At 34.0% G+C, this 14,008-nt stretch overlaps 1 long non-coding RNA gene across 1 annotated transcript; it reads left to right on the top strand.

Moving 5' to 3' along the window:
• The first annotated feature begins 4,273 nt into the window (after positions 1 to 4,273).
• Positions 4,274 to 6,936, top strand: LOC133183646 (uncharacterized). Its single transcript, XR_009720692.1, has 4 exons — positions 4,274 to 4,404; positions 5,906 to 5,930; positions 6,465 to 6,518; positions 6,864 to 6,936. It is a non-coding gene; the product is annotated as an uncharacterized LOC133183646 (long non-coding RNA).
• Positions 6,937 to 14,008: the final 7,072 nt, after the last annotated feature.

The following is a 14,008-nucleotide window of genomic DNA, read 5'->3' as shown; positions in this document are numbered from 1 at the left end:
AAGTCGACAGCCCGAGCCCGATTGTATTTTTTTGTTGAGTGGATCCAGAAATTTTTCCCTAGGAGGTGTTGGCTCAAATCGCAAGGGGAAGAGGTCCAAGGCAAAGCTTTAGTAATTTTACTATGTCAGTTCAAATAAATTTGAATTTTTCAGGGATCCGGATCCCATTTGATCCATGCATGCCTTACCACAATTTGTGCTAGAGTAATCCGAAATACCCCAATTTTTTGAGTTGGCCTATACTTTCGATTTCTCTCTCTCTCTCTCTCTCTCTCTCTCTCTCTCCAAACATTAACTATATACATGTATAGCATTTAAAAATATTTAGTGCTTTGGTTTTTATAAATTTTCTTTATGTATAACAAAAATTTACCGGTATTACGTAATGACCCTAGACATTAACTATATACATGTATAGCATTTAAAAATATTTAGTGCTTTGGTTTTTATAAATTTTCTTTATGTATAATAAAAATTTACCTGTATTACGTAATGACCCTAGACTCTAGAGTTTAACCCCCTTTTTAGAGACTTGATTATCATGGCAATAAGCTGCAAAACATTGGTATCAGTGTTTGACAAATATTCCTTGTTACGTATTAAAATATTACTACTACTAAAAATTAGCTTGTTCTTTATTTGAGCAGGGGGAGTAACTTTAGTTACAGATACATAAAGTCCTGCCTCCCCATATTGTAGTCTTCTCAACCACTAAGCTCATTACAAATCCAATCATATAAAATACATCTACAATGGTTCCATCAACATTCCTTAAACATTAATTTTTTTTTTTTTTTTTTTTGGTTTGTTTTGCAGAGTGAAAATTAAAATAGAATTTGATGGTCATTAAAGTAAGAAGCATACCAAAAAGGTTTATGATGACCTGTGTTTACGAAATACTGAATCATTCGCTGATTGCACAAAAATTGATGCCAATGAAAATTGATAAAACTAGTGTATTAATTAGTGGATAAAAGAATATGAATAAAAGAAACAACAGGCGGTTAAATAATGGTATCAGGTTCGTTCGCCCTATCTACCTGTTCGCATGAATCCGTTCGCGCAGGGTCCGTTCGCCATTATTCTTGTTCGCCCTATATCTCGTTCGCCCTATTATATATACAGTATATAGTAAATATCAACATTTATTATTAATTTTATTAAATATTTTACTTGGTGTTTTTTTCAAATGTTGCTACAGTATTTTTTTTTATTAACCGTAATCTTAATGAAGTAATTCAAATTTGATATTTATGCTCTTTACATGCTTAATTGATTTAATTATACTTAATAATGTCACTGTAATTTAGGGGATCATACAATCTGCGTTATGTTCAATTAAAGGACTGAGATGTTAATTTCTGTTGGTCTGCTGGGTCTTTGATTAGTACAGGTATAAATTACCGGTATAGTGTGACCACATGCATTCGTCTGTTGTCTCCCGTGTGCAATTTATGTACCAATGTACATATAATTTATTTAAAAAATCCATTGGTTAATTATTCAATTTCTGCAATATAAATAAGGCGAACAGACCCTGTGCAAACAAGTGATGTTGAAGCTTCAAAAACAAAATTCCATCTATAAAACTTTCTCTTTTTAGCCGAGCGCATTGCTCGTAGAGCAATAGCCGGTTTATGTTACGGTGTTCAACCGGAAATACTGCTTCCTCACCGCCAAATTAAATATGAGTAAGAATAAAGTACGTATGCTCAACCACCTTTGAAGCAATACAAACACTTAATTAAACAAATTTAATTTAACTAAGAAATTCTAAAAAAAAAAAAAAAAAAAAAAAAAAAAAAAAAAAATTGATAATATACTTTCTCCCCTTTTCTTCAATAAATTATTTGTTTAAAAGATGCGATAGGTAATTTCATCAAGTCTGCCAGCTTCACATTCTATAGATAAAGGTTGTGTTACCAGGCTAATGCGGGGAGCATGTGACCCGATGCACACCTTTATGCAAAACTCCCCGCTGATGACCCGTCTGTGTATAAACGTTTGACCTTGCTGCATCAATGTAAATTCAAACTGCATTTTATTTTATTTTATCTTTTAAACATTTTTTTATTTATACTATATGCCATAAATATATTTTTGTGTTACATATTCTTCCAGTGTCTTGTTGTTTTTCATCTGTAATTACAATGTATGTTTCATGTAAAACGGACTTGTTCACTTCTCTGTAAATGAGCCCGGCTCTCTGTACTTCTCAGTACTTTGATTATTTATGATATCGAGCCCGATGCTAACAATATTGTATAAGCGATAATTTATTTTATAAACAAAATCTGTTGCGCGAGCGCGCCGACGCGCCGAATACAATTAGCCCGTTTCTATTGAGGGGGCACAAGCATATAGTATCTAAGTTTACTATAGCAATCTATACAATGCTCACAAATATGTCTCTGAATTCATAAAGTAATGGGTATATATTTAAGGTAGTACAAAACACCCATGAAATGTTTTAACTAATATTTCTTATAAGTACACTAGAAAAAAAAGAATAATATCACATGTCAGCAATCAATGATCTTTGTAAGGAAATAATTAACCTCTGATATTTTTTCATTTCTTATAATATCATATATTATCATTCGACAACCTAAATTTGTCATCTAACATCTTACATGCGATCTGACAGTCTATTATTAAATGCAAAGTAGCTTTTAATATCGATTTATGGTAGAGACCAGATATTTGGACATATTTATAAAGAGTTTCCATTCTATGTACACAATAAAGGTCAAGGTCATATTTAGAGGTCAAGGTCAAATATCATGACGTCATCTACTGATTCTTTTGAATTTTTGCATTGGGTATTTTTTTTTCAAATCGGCAAAATATCTGAAACTGTCGGTTCAATGTTCCTCATTTTGACACATTTCAGTCTGGGTTCTATTTCAATCAATCTGTTGATTTTTGTAAAAATTGAATTATACATTATCTCTTACATACTTGCATGTGAATTTTCAATTCCTGGGCTCTGTATGTTCTATTTTTTCATCACAATTTAGTTACATATACCGGTATCAATATAAATGTATTTATTGAAAGTTAGTAACAGAAAGGTTGTATTTATAAAAATCATCACACAAATGTGCAATAGAGCAATCAGTAAGTTAAAAAAAATGCCTATTATAAAGTACAACGTCTGATTTCACAATCTTCTTACAGAGGTGAATAGGGCATATTTCAAACTAGGTTGGCAAAACACGTGCGGTTGAATTTCTTACATATAAAGAGAGATTTTGTATAAGAGAAAAATTTTTCAAAGTTTTAAACTAAACGATACTTCTAACTGTTCAGCACTAAAGTAATAAAAAGCTTGATACAAGAAAATATTTTATTGCATATTTAGGCTTTTAATACCCCAAATAAGATACTTTTGGTTCCATACTTTTTAGTGCAAAAAGGTCACACAATAATTTATGCGCATTAATTTGCTTGATTTGTCCAATGATAAATATTATTCAAAGTATTTTATGTGAAATATATGGAGATAACGAACAGTATTCAAGCTCAAAAGTCCATTAAACAATACAAATCTGAGAGCAGAGCAAACACGGACCTCTAAAACATCAGAGGTGGGGTCAGGTGCCATGGAGGAGTGAGCATCCCTTGACGTAAAATAGGATTGTATTTATTGCCATGATTACAAGGTATATCTGGTATGATTAACAAAAGAGTTACAATTTAAGTGCAAAAAGGTCAAGTTCATTGTACCGTTGCCGAATAAAATGCATACTGACCCCCAAATTTTCTTTGCGATTTTGAGTCATGCTTTATGAGTACTTATCTAAAATATACCTCAATTAATCCTTCCTTGATATAACTAATTTCACGAGTGACATACCTTAATTTTTAAAGTTCTGTTAGCGTGTTGTATGTTACCGCAACCCATGTCAGGCCCGTAGAAAGCAACTTCAGTTGGGGGAGGGCACAGCCATACATTTTCAGTTGGGGGGGGGCTATCAACTACCAAAAATTCCTTGACAAGCAAAAAAAAGGGGGGGTCACCAGTCGTTTGTATTGAGGGGGCACAAGCTATATAGTAGCTATGTTTTCTATAGTAATCTATATATCGGAAAAATTATGGGGGGCACGCCCCCCCCCCCCCCGGTTCCTACGGCCATGCATGTTGTGAACAAAGAGCCGTCGCGTAGTTGTTGCTAATGCGCTTATGATCCTTTGGTCCATACTTTTAAATATTCCGGATCTCACGATTCGAACCTCCCTACTTTTACCACCCGCCTCGATAAGCTGGTTCCCAGTAAGAGTATTGAAAACTAGCACTATTACTTGGAAGACTAGACAAAATAAGCACCAAATCACAGAATTTTCATCTGAGGCAACTTCAAGAAGGTTCAAGATGACGCTGAAAATTCACATAGTTTATTGGTTTGTATAATTTACTTTTTAACCAGCTGATAATTTTCTTTTATACAATTGTTATCGATTCACAATTAAGATAGGCCCTAATCAGCTAATATGAGGGACCTATATATACTTAGTATATAGGTCCCTGCTAATATTAACACCTAACAACCTAAGTTATGTTTTGATAATATTTTCAACTGGTAAATGAAAATATACTGTATATATTTACAATGATATGCATTTTCATAAAATAGTTTACATTTAAGATTGCTCTGTTAGTGCTTTTGAAATAAGCCAGAAAAATGAATAGTTATGTAACTCATAAGACTGTCATAAGGACGTCCTTGGCTTTGAGATGATTGAAACAAGAGGCTCATGGGCCACAACGCTCACGTGAGTCATGGCCTTGCTGTTCTTCAGCAGCTAATTTTTTCCCTATATATATATTCCTATGTAAGTCTTTGATCACCTATTGTGGACAGTTACACATAAATACAAAGTCAACATTCTAACTGTGATGTCAAAAAGCTCTAATATTAATTTACGCATTAGCAAAGTTAATTATGACGTCATGACATAACGTAAGTAATAGGGGTGAAACGATACACCTCCTTCACGGTTCGATACGTATTGTAAAATTTTGTCTCGGTTCGGTTATTTTTGATACGATACATTTTCATAGAAGGAAACTAATTCAACGTTGTTTTATGCTTTCTTTTTCTAAATCTAGTCAGATATTTTACGAATTTTATTTGCAAATTGACTAGAAGAAATTGATTACAATTATTTGACTGTCAAAAATTATTTTACAAGCTATCAGTCATCAAAAATTTACGTTTTCTATACTTATTTATACTGAATAACGTGTTTACCTTATGCCAAACCCGACTGAATAACGATCCCGACCGAAAAATGAACCGAACCGAAAATTAGAGATTTTGCACCGTGTATCAAACCGAGAAAAAATACCGCGGTGTATCGATACCGCGGTGAACCGTTTCACTCCTAGTAAGTAATTTAATACGGGAAATTAAAATTTTTCATACAAATAATAGAGATATATATTGCGCAAAAAAAGTATATATCTGATACAAAATATAATTATGTCGCATTTAAAACAGGTTTATATCTGTTAATAAATTTGAAAAAATGGAAGTTAAAATTGACATAATTGGAAGAGATGGGATGGACACCTGAAATGCTTGTGTCTCTTGCTGATAGCTAGAAAGTAGAGACTCCTAAAACCATACTCTCTCAATGTTAGTAATTTTAGTTAACTTTTTACAAAATAAATATTTTGTGGAGAACCTATATTGAAAGCAATTATTATTGTGGTGTGATTAGTTAGAATCTAGCTTCCATTTTTCCTGCATATGCATGTATTCTGAAAAAGAATGACCAGTAGATGTATATGGACCAAGATGACACCAACATGAACACAAAAAAGTGATTCTATATTGATAAAGCATTTGATGTGCTTTGCAAAGTACTGTCATACTATGATAAAGCTTTTTTTTTTCAGTGGTGCATGAGGATATGCCCCCAAGGTAAGAATGTTCTATCATGTGTAAAATAGATAACAAAATAAAAAAAATGTTCATACATTTATGAAAGGCACTTTATTCAGCTTAGTTCCTTTATTCTTTAACTTTACAACAATCAGACAACACAATTTTATGTATTAGTCCAGTATTGTGCATGAACTAACTTTTGTTTAATTTGTTTTTTTCAAACTCATGAATTTATTCAAGTAGTTGGGATTTTACAAATCCCTGGGTGCAGGATTATTGTTTCTTGCATTCACACACATACAAACACACACACACACACACACACCCTCTCACACCCACACACACACCCTCACACACACACACACACACACAGAATACTAAGAGAAGGGGAAAAACATTACTCTGAGCTATACTAACTCTAGACTAATCAATTTAAAAAAGTCTTAAATTATACTTAAAATGTAGTGAATTGCAGCTAAATATTAATATTGGTAAGCCAATTTATTTTTACATCTGCTAAAAGTACAAAACATTTTGCCTGGTAAAAAAATATATCAATTTCATTTCCAGTTTCGCAAAATTAAAGCGGAACTTGAGAAAGAATTTGGCAATGAGTTGGAAATAGTAAGTATCAATTGATTTAACCTGTCTTTTTATCTAGTCCCTTTGTTCAATCAAATCTAGCTTCAGAAAGTGACCAAAATTAAAAAATATAATAAGTTCATTTAATTTCTTGTGCATTGGAATTTCCTTAGTTTTCTGGAAATAATTATGAGGGGAAATAAATTACTCATATATACATTTTACATTGTATTTAAATCATTTTTAAGTCTGTCTGGTGATTTTTATGATAAAAATTCCTATGAAAAAATAGTTTTCTTAATTTTATTCTTTTGTTCTTATAACATGAAATATTTTTAAACATAGTAGTGTAAGATAACAGTCAAGATTTTCCTGTTTTTTTATCAGACAGGAGAGGGAACTCCAACCACTACAGGTTGGCTGGAGGTCCAGATTGTAGGAGGGGAACTTCTCCATTCCAAAAAGGTATTGTAATAGTGATTTTTTTGAAAAGTTTTTTTTTTCACATCTACTATATGCCCCTGCATGCTTCTTGCCTATAGAGGTATCCCTGTCTGTCCTTTCAAATCTTGAAAGATAAATTCCTACCCCATCTGTGACTTAAAAATGACAAACATTTAATCTCAAATTCAACATTTTAAAAACATTTAAACAAGCCCTTGTTTAGATATAAAGTTTTATTTCTTAAAGTGGATTTTAAGAGCACCCCAATTTCAGTGACTTCAGCACTTTTCGGGTAGTAATTTTTTTTTAAAAAAAAGAAGATTTTTTTATGTGATGAATAAATTAAATTATACTGTATCATTACATACATTGTTCCTGTGTGTTGTGAAATCTGTATAACTGAACGAGTTTTAACAGAATGGGGATGGATATGTTGATACTGATGCCAAGATGGAGAAGATCAAGGCAGGTGTCAGGAAGGCTTTAGGAAAATAGAGGGCTTGTTACATGTAGTGGTAAGCTATAGACATTACTCTATAGATTATTTCGACATAAAGGCACTGACAAATGGTAAATATATGTTTAAATATGTACATTATCATTTTGCAGCTGATGAGAAGTGGTGGAGAAATAAAGAAGAATCACCCATGAAGGGTCACAACAAAAATGACAAATATGTCATGCTGTGACCTGGAATAACTAGCTAGGAATAACTAGAGAAGAATCTTTGTTTCTGCACCACTGAACATCTACACTACTGAATTTGAAAGATGCTATGCCACGATGACATTATCCTCAAGCTTTTCATCATTTAATAGGTGCTCTTCTAGGATTGTTTTTATTGTTTTATTTGTTTTTATATTTTCCTTTTACTATGTATGACTCCCTGTACAAGTGTAAAACTCCTACTTGGAATCTCAGGAAAACCTATTATCTGCTATGATTATTTTGATGATTATGCTAGATACAAATCTTTGGTGTTTTTAACTGGCAGTTTTTTTTTTTATGGTAAAATTTGATTTTGACTCTTGTTATTTCCCATAAAATAAAAAAAACAACATTTTAACAGATATATTGATTTTCAGAAATTAAACTCATTCCAGGTTGTACTATGTTCTGAGCTTTGTGATTTTTTTTCTTAATAGGCTAGAAATGGGAATGGGATATTGTATCTTTTTAGTTTTTATTTGACCTTATTAAAGATTTTTAAATTGAACTCTGTAGTGTCTGTGTGAGTATGTATATACCGGGTATATATAACATTAAACAAGTCAATGTAACACAAACTCCCATGTCAAGTTTATATGATACAAGGCATGAAAACATGATGATAAATGAAGTTTTATTGGTATTGAACCACATCATGTGAATATCTGTCTTTACCAAGAGAAATTTAAAGTTTTGTTTAGTACTTGAAATTTTCCTTTCCGCTGAAATTAATTTCATTGAGTAGGACTAATTTGCAAGAAATAACAAATTCCCACAAATTTCATATTTCAAGATGTACGTGGCATGCCAAATTAAAAAAAATGAGCGAAGTAAAGTTCCACCACAGTTTATCGTCATACACTGTAAATCATATTCATTAACATTAGTAAAGAACTGTTTGATATTACATGTAATAGTTTATGAATATGTTAGAAATTATTTACAATCTGTTAATTAACTATACATGTAGTTTTGACTAAGTTGAGTCGTGAACAAAAAGTGCAGCTCAGTACAAAACTAGATACTGTCATAAGACAGTAATATGACTTCTAAATGTACTCTTGTGTGTACCTGGTTTTTTAGTGAAGAAGCCCAATAGCTATCATAAATACACGTATCGAATAGAGAAAATATTCCGGTGAGCATGTCGCCCATGGGCCTCTGAAATTAATATTTCATATAATAAATTCATTACCAGTCTGAAATAAAAGAATTTAATGAAGCAGAATTCTGTTTAAAAAGGAGTTTTGGAAAGGAGATTTTTGGTACGAAAAACAATTTTTCAATTTTCGATCCCCCTTTCCCCAATTGGTCTCTCGAATGAAAATCTGCAAACCTAATTGCGTATCTACAGGACACCACCAATCATATTCCAAAAGATGACTTGGCTACTGCGTAAAATATAACACGTTAGAAGGAGTTCTGAAAACAGGGTTGTTGTTTTTTTTTGTAGAAAAATGTCATTTTTCGACCCTGTCCGCAATTGGCCCCCAGTTGAAAATTGCGAAACCTTAATGCACATCTAAGGAACACCACCAATCATATTCTAAAAGATGATTTAACTAGTGCATAAAATGTACCTGAAAATCACTTTTTTGAATTAAAAAAAATGATCCTAAATGTGAATTTGAGAATCTAGAATCAAAATTGTCATTTTCATAGGAGAGGTCAATTTTGGATTAAAAATTGACATTTTTCTACAAAAACCATGTTACCAAGCAGAACTCCTCTTACATTTTACGCATGTCACGCCACCCAGCTGGGAAAGTGGTAAAAAAAAAAATCAAAATTAGGTGCAGAATAATGATGAAAAGTTTGTGGACATATTATATGGAGAGGACTTGTATGGGCAGTGCCTGTTCTCTAGACTAATCCTTTTATGTTTCATTCATAATAAAGTATTGTTTGAAAAAAAAACAGGCCCGTAGCAACGGTTTTAAAAAGGGGGACCTCCCAAAGAAAATATGACAAGCAAAAAAAAAAACGTCTAAAAAAAGTGGGGGGGGGGAGCCGACCTCCAAAAAAATTTGACAATCAAAAAGAACAAAACAAAAAATAAGATCCTATTTCGTGGGGGGGGGGGGGGGGGGGGGGGGTGGAGGAGGGTTGGACCAATCTCTTATTTTTTGATACATTTCTTTTTTTAAAGAATTTGCCAGTGCTCGACCTTACAGCAAAAACAAGAGATCCATGGACCACATCGCTCACCTGAGCACATTGGCTAAGCAAAAACACAAATCAGTTCAGTATTGAAAAATTTACATCGGACGGGATTGAATTTTAAACTACCTGAGGATGCTTCCATATCAATTTAACAAATGGCTTTGCTGTTTTTGAGCAGAAAATTTTTAAAGATTTTTACCTATATATTCCTTTGTAAAAATTTGATCCCCAATTGTGGCCCCTCCCTACCCTGTGGGTCATCTTTTAACAAACTTTAATCTACACTACCAGAGGATGCTTCTACATCAATATGACTAAACATGGCTTTGCTGTTCTTGAGAAGAAGATTTATTTCCTTTACGTTCCTATGTAAAGCTTTGATCCCCATTGTGGTCACACCCTACCCCTGGGGGTAATCATTTCAACAAAATGAATCTACATATACACTACCTGAGGATCCTTCCATATCAATATGACTAAACATGGCTTTTCTGTTCTTGAGATTTTTTCCTATATATTCCTATGTTAAACTTTGATCTCCAATTGTGGCCCCACCCTACCCCCGGGGGTCATCATTTGCACAAAATTGAATCTACACTACCTGAGGATGCTTCAATATCAAAAAGACTAATCATGGCTTTGATGTTCTTGAGAAGAAGATTTTTAAAGTTTTTTCCTACATATTCCTATGTAAAACTTTGATCCCCCATCATGGCCCCACCCTACCCCCGGGGATCATGATTTGAACAAACTTGAATCTACATTATGTAAAGAAGGTTTTTACTATAAGTTTCAACTTCTGGGCCCATGAGTGGACTTGAATCCCCTTCACCCAAGGATGCTTTGTGGCAAGTTTGGTTGAAACTGGCCCAGTGGTTCTGGAGAAGAATTCGAAAATGTGAAAAGTTTACAGACGGACTACAGACAAAATGTGATCAGAAAAGCTCACTTGAGCTAAAAAAAAAGGGGGGGAGCAACCAGCTTCTAAATGAAAATTTTCTCTAGCATGCCCCCCCCCCCCCCCCGGCCCCGCAATCTACGGGCCTGAAAAAACAAAACATATCTGTATTTACAGTCGATTTGAATCTCTTGCAAGCATGGTTTGGCTAACGGAAGTTCAGATAGGTCTGGTTAAATGTGAAGTTGGAGGCAACAACTGGTTGCTGTGCAGTTCGTTTCACATGTTTCCACCCTGTCATTTTGTCTTAAGGAACTGGAAGGGTTGCCGACCGTCCTCGTAATGTATGTTCGCGCGTAAAAGGCGCGTCAAGAGAAAGCTACAATTCATTTTATCACCCGCGTACCACTGAAAAAAATATTAATACAATAGGCAATAAAAATCGTCACATTCTCCCCAAAAACTGGAAGAAAGTTGTTATTGATAGCACACAGTCCCAAATGTAGCCAGAATCTTGCAAACCATGACATTAAGGAAGGGGGGATAAGCACTGTCTTCAAATTTACCTGTCTGTGAACCCCTGTCAATCAGCTGAAATTAAGCCTTGGATTGGGTCATCCATGACATTTGTTTCAAGTCGTTGTGCACATTCTACTGACATCCGTATAGTTAGCTGCAGAACTGTAGCTCTATGGTTGAAATGTCTGCAATTTCTCAACCAGAGAGCTACAGTGCTGCTGCGAAGTCGACATTTGTCCCCAGTCAAAATTCTTGGGGACTAAGTGGACAGAAGGCGAGAAGGCATTGAAATACATGTACATGTACCACGTTACTTCTGATCAACTAAGGGCTGCCTTGTTGAGGAGTGGAATACTAATAAATGTAATATTTCCACGGAAAATATATGCTTGCATGATAATCATGGAATTGTTGTTCTTGGAAAGGATTTTTTTTTTTTAAATCCTCAATACATTCCTTTGTAAAACTTTTCACTATTTCTTAATTATCTCCCCTTAGAAGAGAGTATGGTTTTTCACTTTTTTATGCCCCCATATCGAAGATTCGAGGGTATATAGTTTTTGCCCTGTCCATCCGTTTGTTTGTCCGCAAAAACTTTAACATTGCTCATAACTTTTGATTGGTTGGAGCTATGGCTTTCATACTCCACTTGTGTATTCTTTTGACAAGACCTTTCTTTGGGCACCATCATATTTGACCTTGATCTTGGAGTTTGACCCAGTTTTGCAAAAATTTACCCAACTTTAACCTTGGCCATAACTTCTGAACAATTGGTGCTAGGGCTTTCATACCTTGCATGTGTAATCCTTGTGACAAGACCTTCCTTTGGATTTCAATAACTTTGACTCTTTGACCTAGGAGTTTGACCCACTTTTGAAAAACATTAACCTTGGCAATAACTTTTGAAAGGTTGGTGCTAGGGCTTTCATTCTTTACATATGTAATCCTTATGACCAGACCTTCCTTTGGATACCAATAACTTTGACTCTTTGACCTCGACCTTGGAATTTGACCCATTTTTGGTAAACTTTTACCTTGGCCATAACTTTTGAACAGTTGGTGCTAGGGCTTTCATATTTCACATGTGTATTTCTTGTGAAAAGGCCTTTCTTTGGGCACCATTAATTTTGACCATTTGAACTTGACCTTGATGTTTGACTTACTTTTGAAAAACTTTAATCTTTTCCGTATCTATTTAATGGTTGCTGCTAGGGCTTTCGTATTTCACAGGTATATTCCTTACTTTGGGTACCAACATATTTGATTTGCATTTGAGAAAGTTTAACCTTTGATATGAGTTGCCATACGGGGGCATCAGTGTTTCACAAACACATCTTGTTTTTTATATATAAGGTGAAGATAACGAACAGTGACCGATCTCATAAATGTGCAAACAATACAAATTTGTGAACAGGGCATAAACCACGGACCCCGGAAATTCCAGAGGTGGCATCAGGTACCTAGGAGAAGTAAGCATTCCCTGTTGACCTGTCACACCTGCCGTGAGCCTTGTGTATTGATCAGGTAGTTTCTGAATAAATTCTTCTTCATAGGAATGTAAAAACAGGTCGGCTAATAAAAGTGCCAATCGGAATTCCCACATTGGTCTCCGAAGCTATACTACATAAATGTTGTCAATGAGGTACTCCAGTACCTTTTAATATCAACTCTACAGTAAGTTTTGTAAAGTAAGTGATTTTTAGCAAAATAATTTTGTTAATGACCACCAATCACAAGATCCTAAAATTTCCGAGCTCTATTTTCATTGAAGAATCAGTTGTCTATTAATATTGAAAAGCTTAGTTTTTAATTTATTGTGAGGAATGGTTGTATAAATTTAGAAAAGTCATACATATTGATGTTATTGACTTAAGAAAAAAAAATGGTGATTATAATTTTTTTTTTCAAAAACTCTTTGGAGTTTTTGAGAATCCACATCTGATTTACACCACTTCTAGAATATGCTGTACAAGCACGGTACGCCGGTCTGAAGTTTCTCCTTTATTGCAGTTAATATTTCTGCATGGAGTAAAGAGGGGGCTTGGAGCATTTGTTAGACCCGGCAATGTATTTCTGTAAGGATTTTTATGAAGTTAAGGAATCCAGTATAGGTAGGGTAGATCGAACTCATCTTAAGCTTTGTTGACTGGAATGTAAAAGTTTTGAACACTAAAATGTGAGTTTGAAGAATTTCATCCTTAGAAAGTGAACCCTAAGTTATATATAACTTGGATTTCCAGACATAGAATTAAATCCAAGTTCTTCTGAAATCAGTAAAACTGTTATAACAATGAGCTTTACAAACAAAGACGATCTATTGTTACAAGCCCTGTCTGTTGGGACCATAACACATTGTTCATGTAGTCTTTCTAATTTTTTAATCACCGACGATTCAGTGAAAACGGAGGGATAGATGGCTCGCACATTGCCTTTTAACTTTCTAATGGTTATACGGCTCTTTAATATATTTCTAAAAGACATAATCCATTCTAACAAAGTGTTAAGGTCTTCCCTTTCATATTTAGCCCAACATCTGGCATAATCTTCGACAGAATTTACAATAGAAATGAAGTTCTGTCGCCAATATGAAAGATCGGGGCTCCTGTATTTAGGACCTTTTCATATGATTGCTAACAGGTCCTCATTTTCAACTACAGGTATATTAACATAACGGTTTAAGACGTGTTCAACAGGACTGAAGTTGAAAGAAGAGCAATCTGAACACTTCAGATGATTTTCTTTTATAAGATGTTCAATATCTTGGCACTGTAACATGTGTAAGGATTGTTTATATTTGAAA

This window comes from Saccostrea echinata, unplaced genomic scaffold, assembly GCF_033153115.1.
Source record: "Saccostrea echinata isolate AGI-Se365-2 ecotype Australia unplaced genomic scaffold, CSIRO_AGI_Sech_v1 ptg000009l, whole genome shotgun sequence".
In the NCBI taxonomy this organism is placed as follows: Eukaryota; Metazoa; Mollusca; class Bivalvia; order Ostreida; family Ostreidae; genus Saccostrea; species Saccostrea echinata.
The sequence above is the reverse complement of the archived record's forward strand: the minus strand, read 5'-3'. Positions and strand labels throughout refer to the sequence as shown.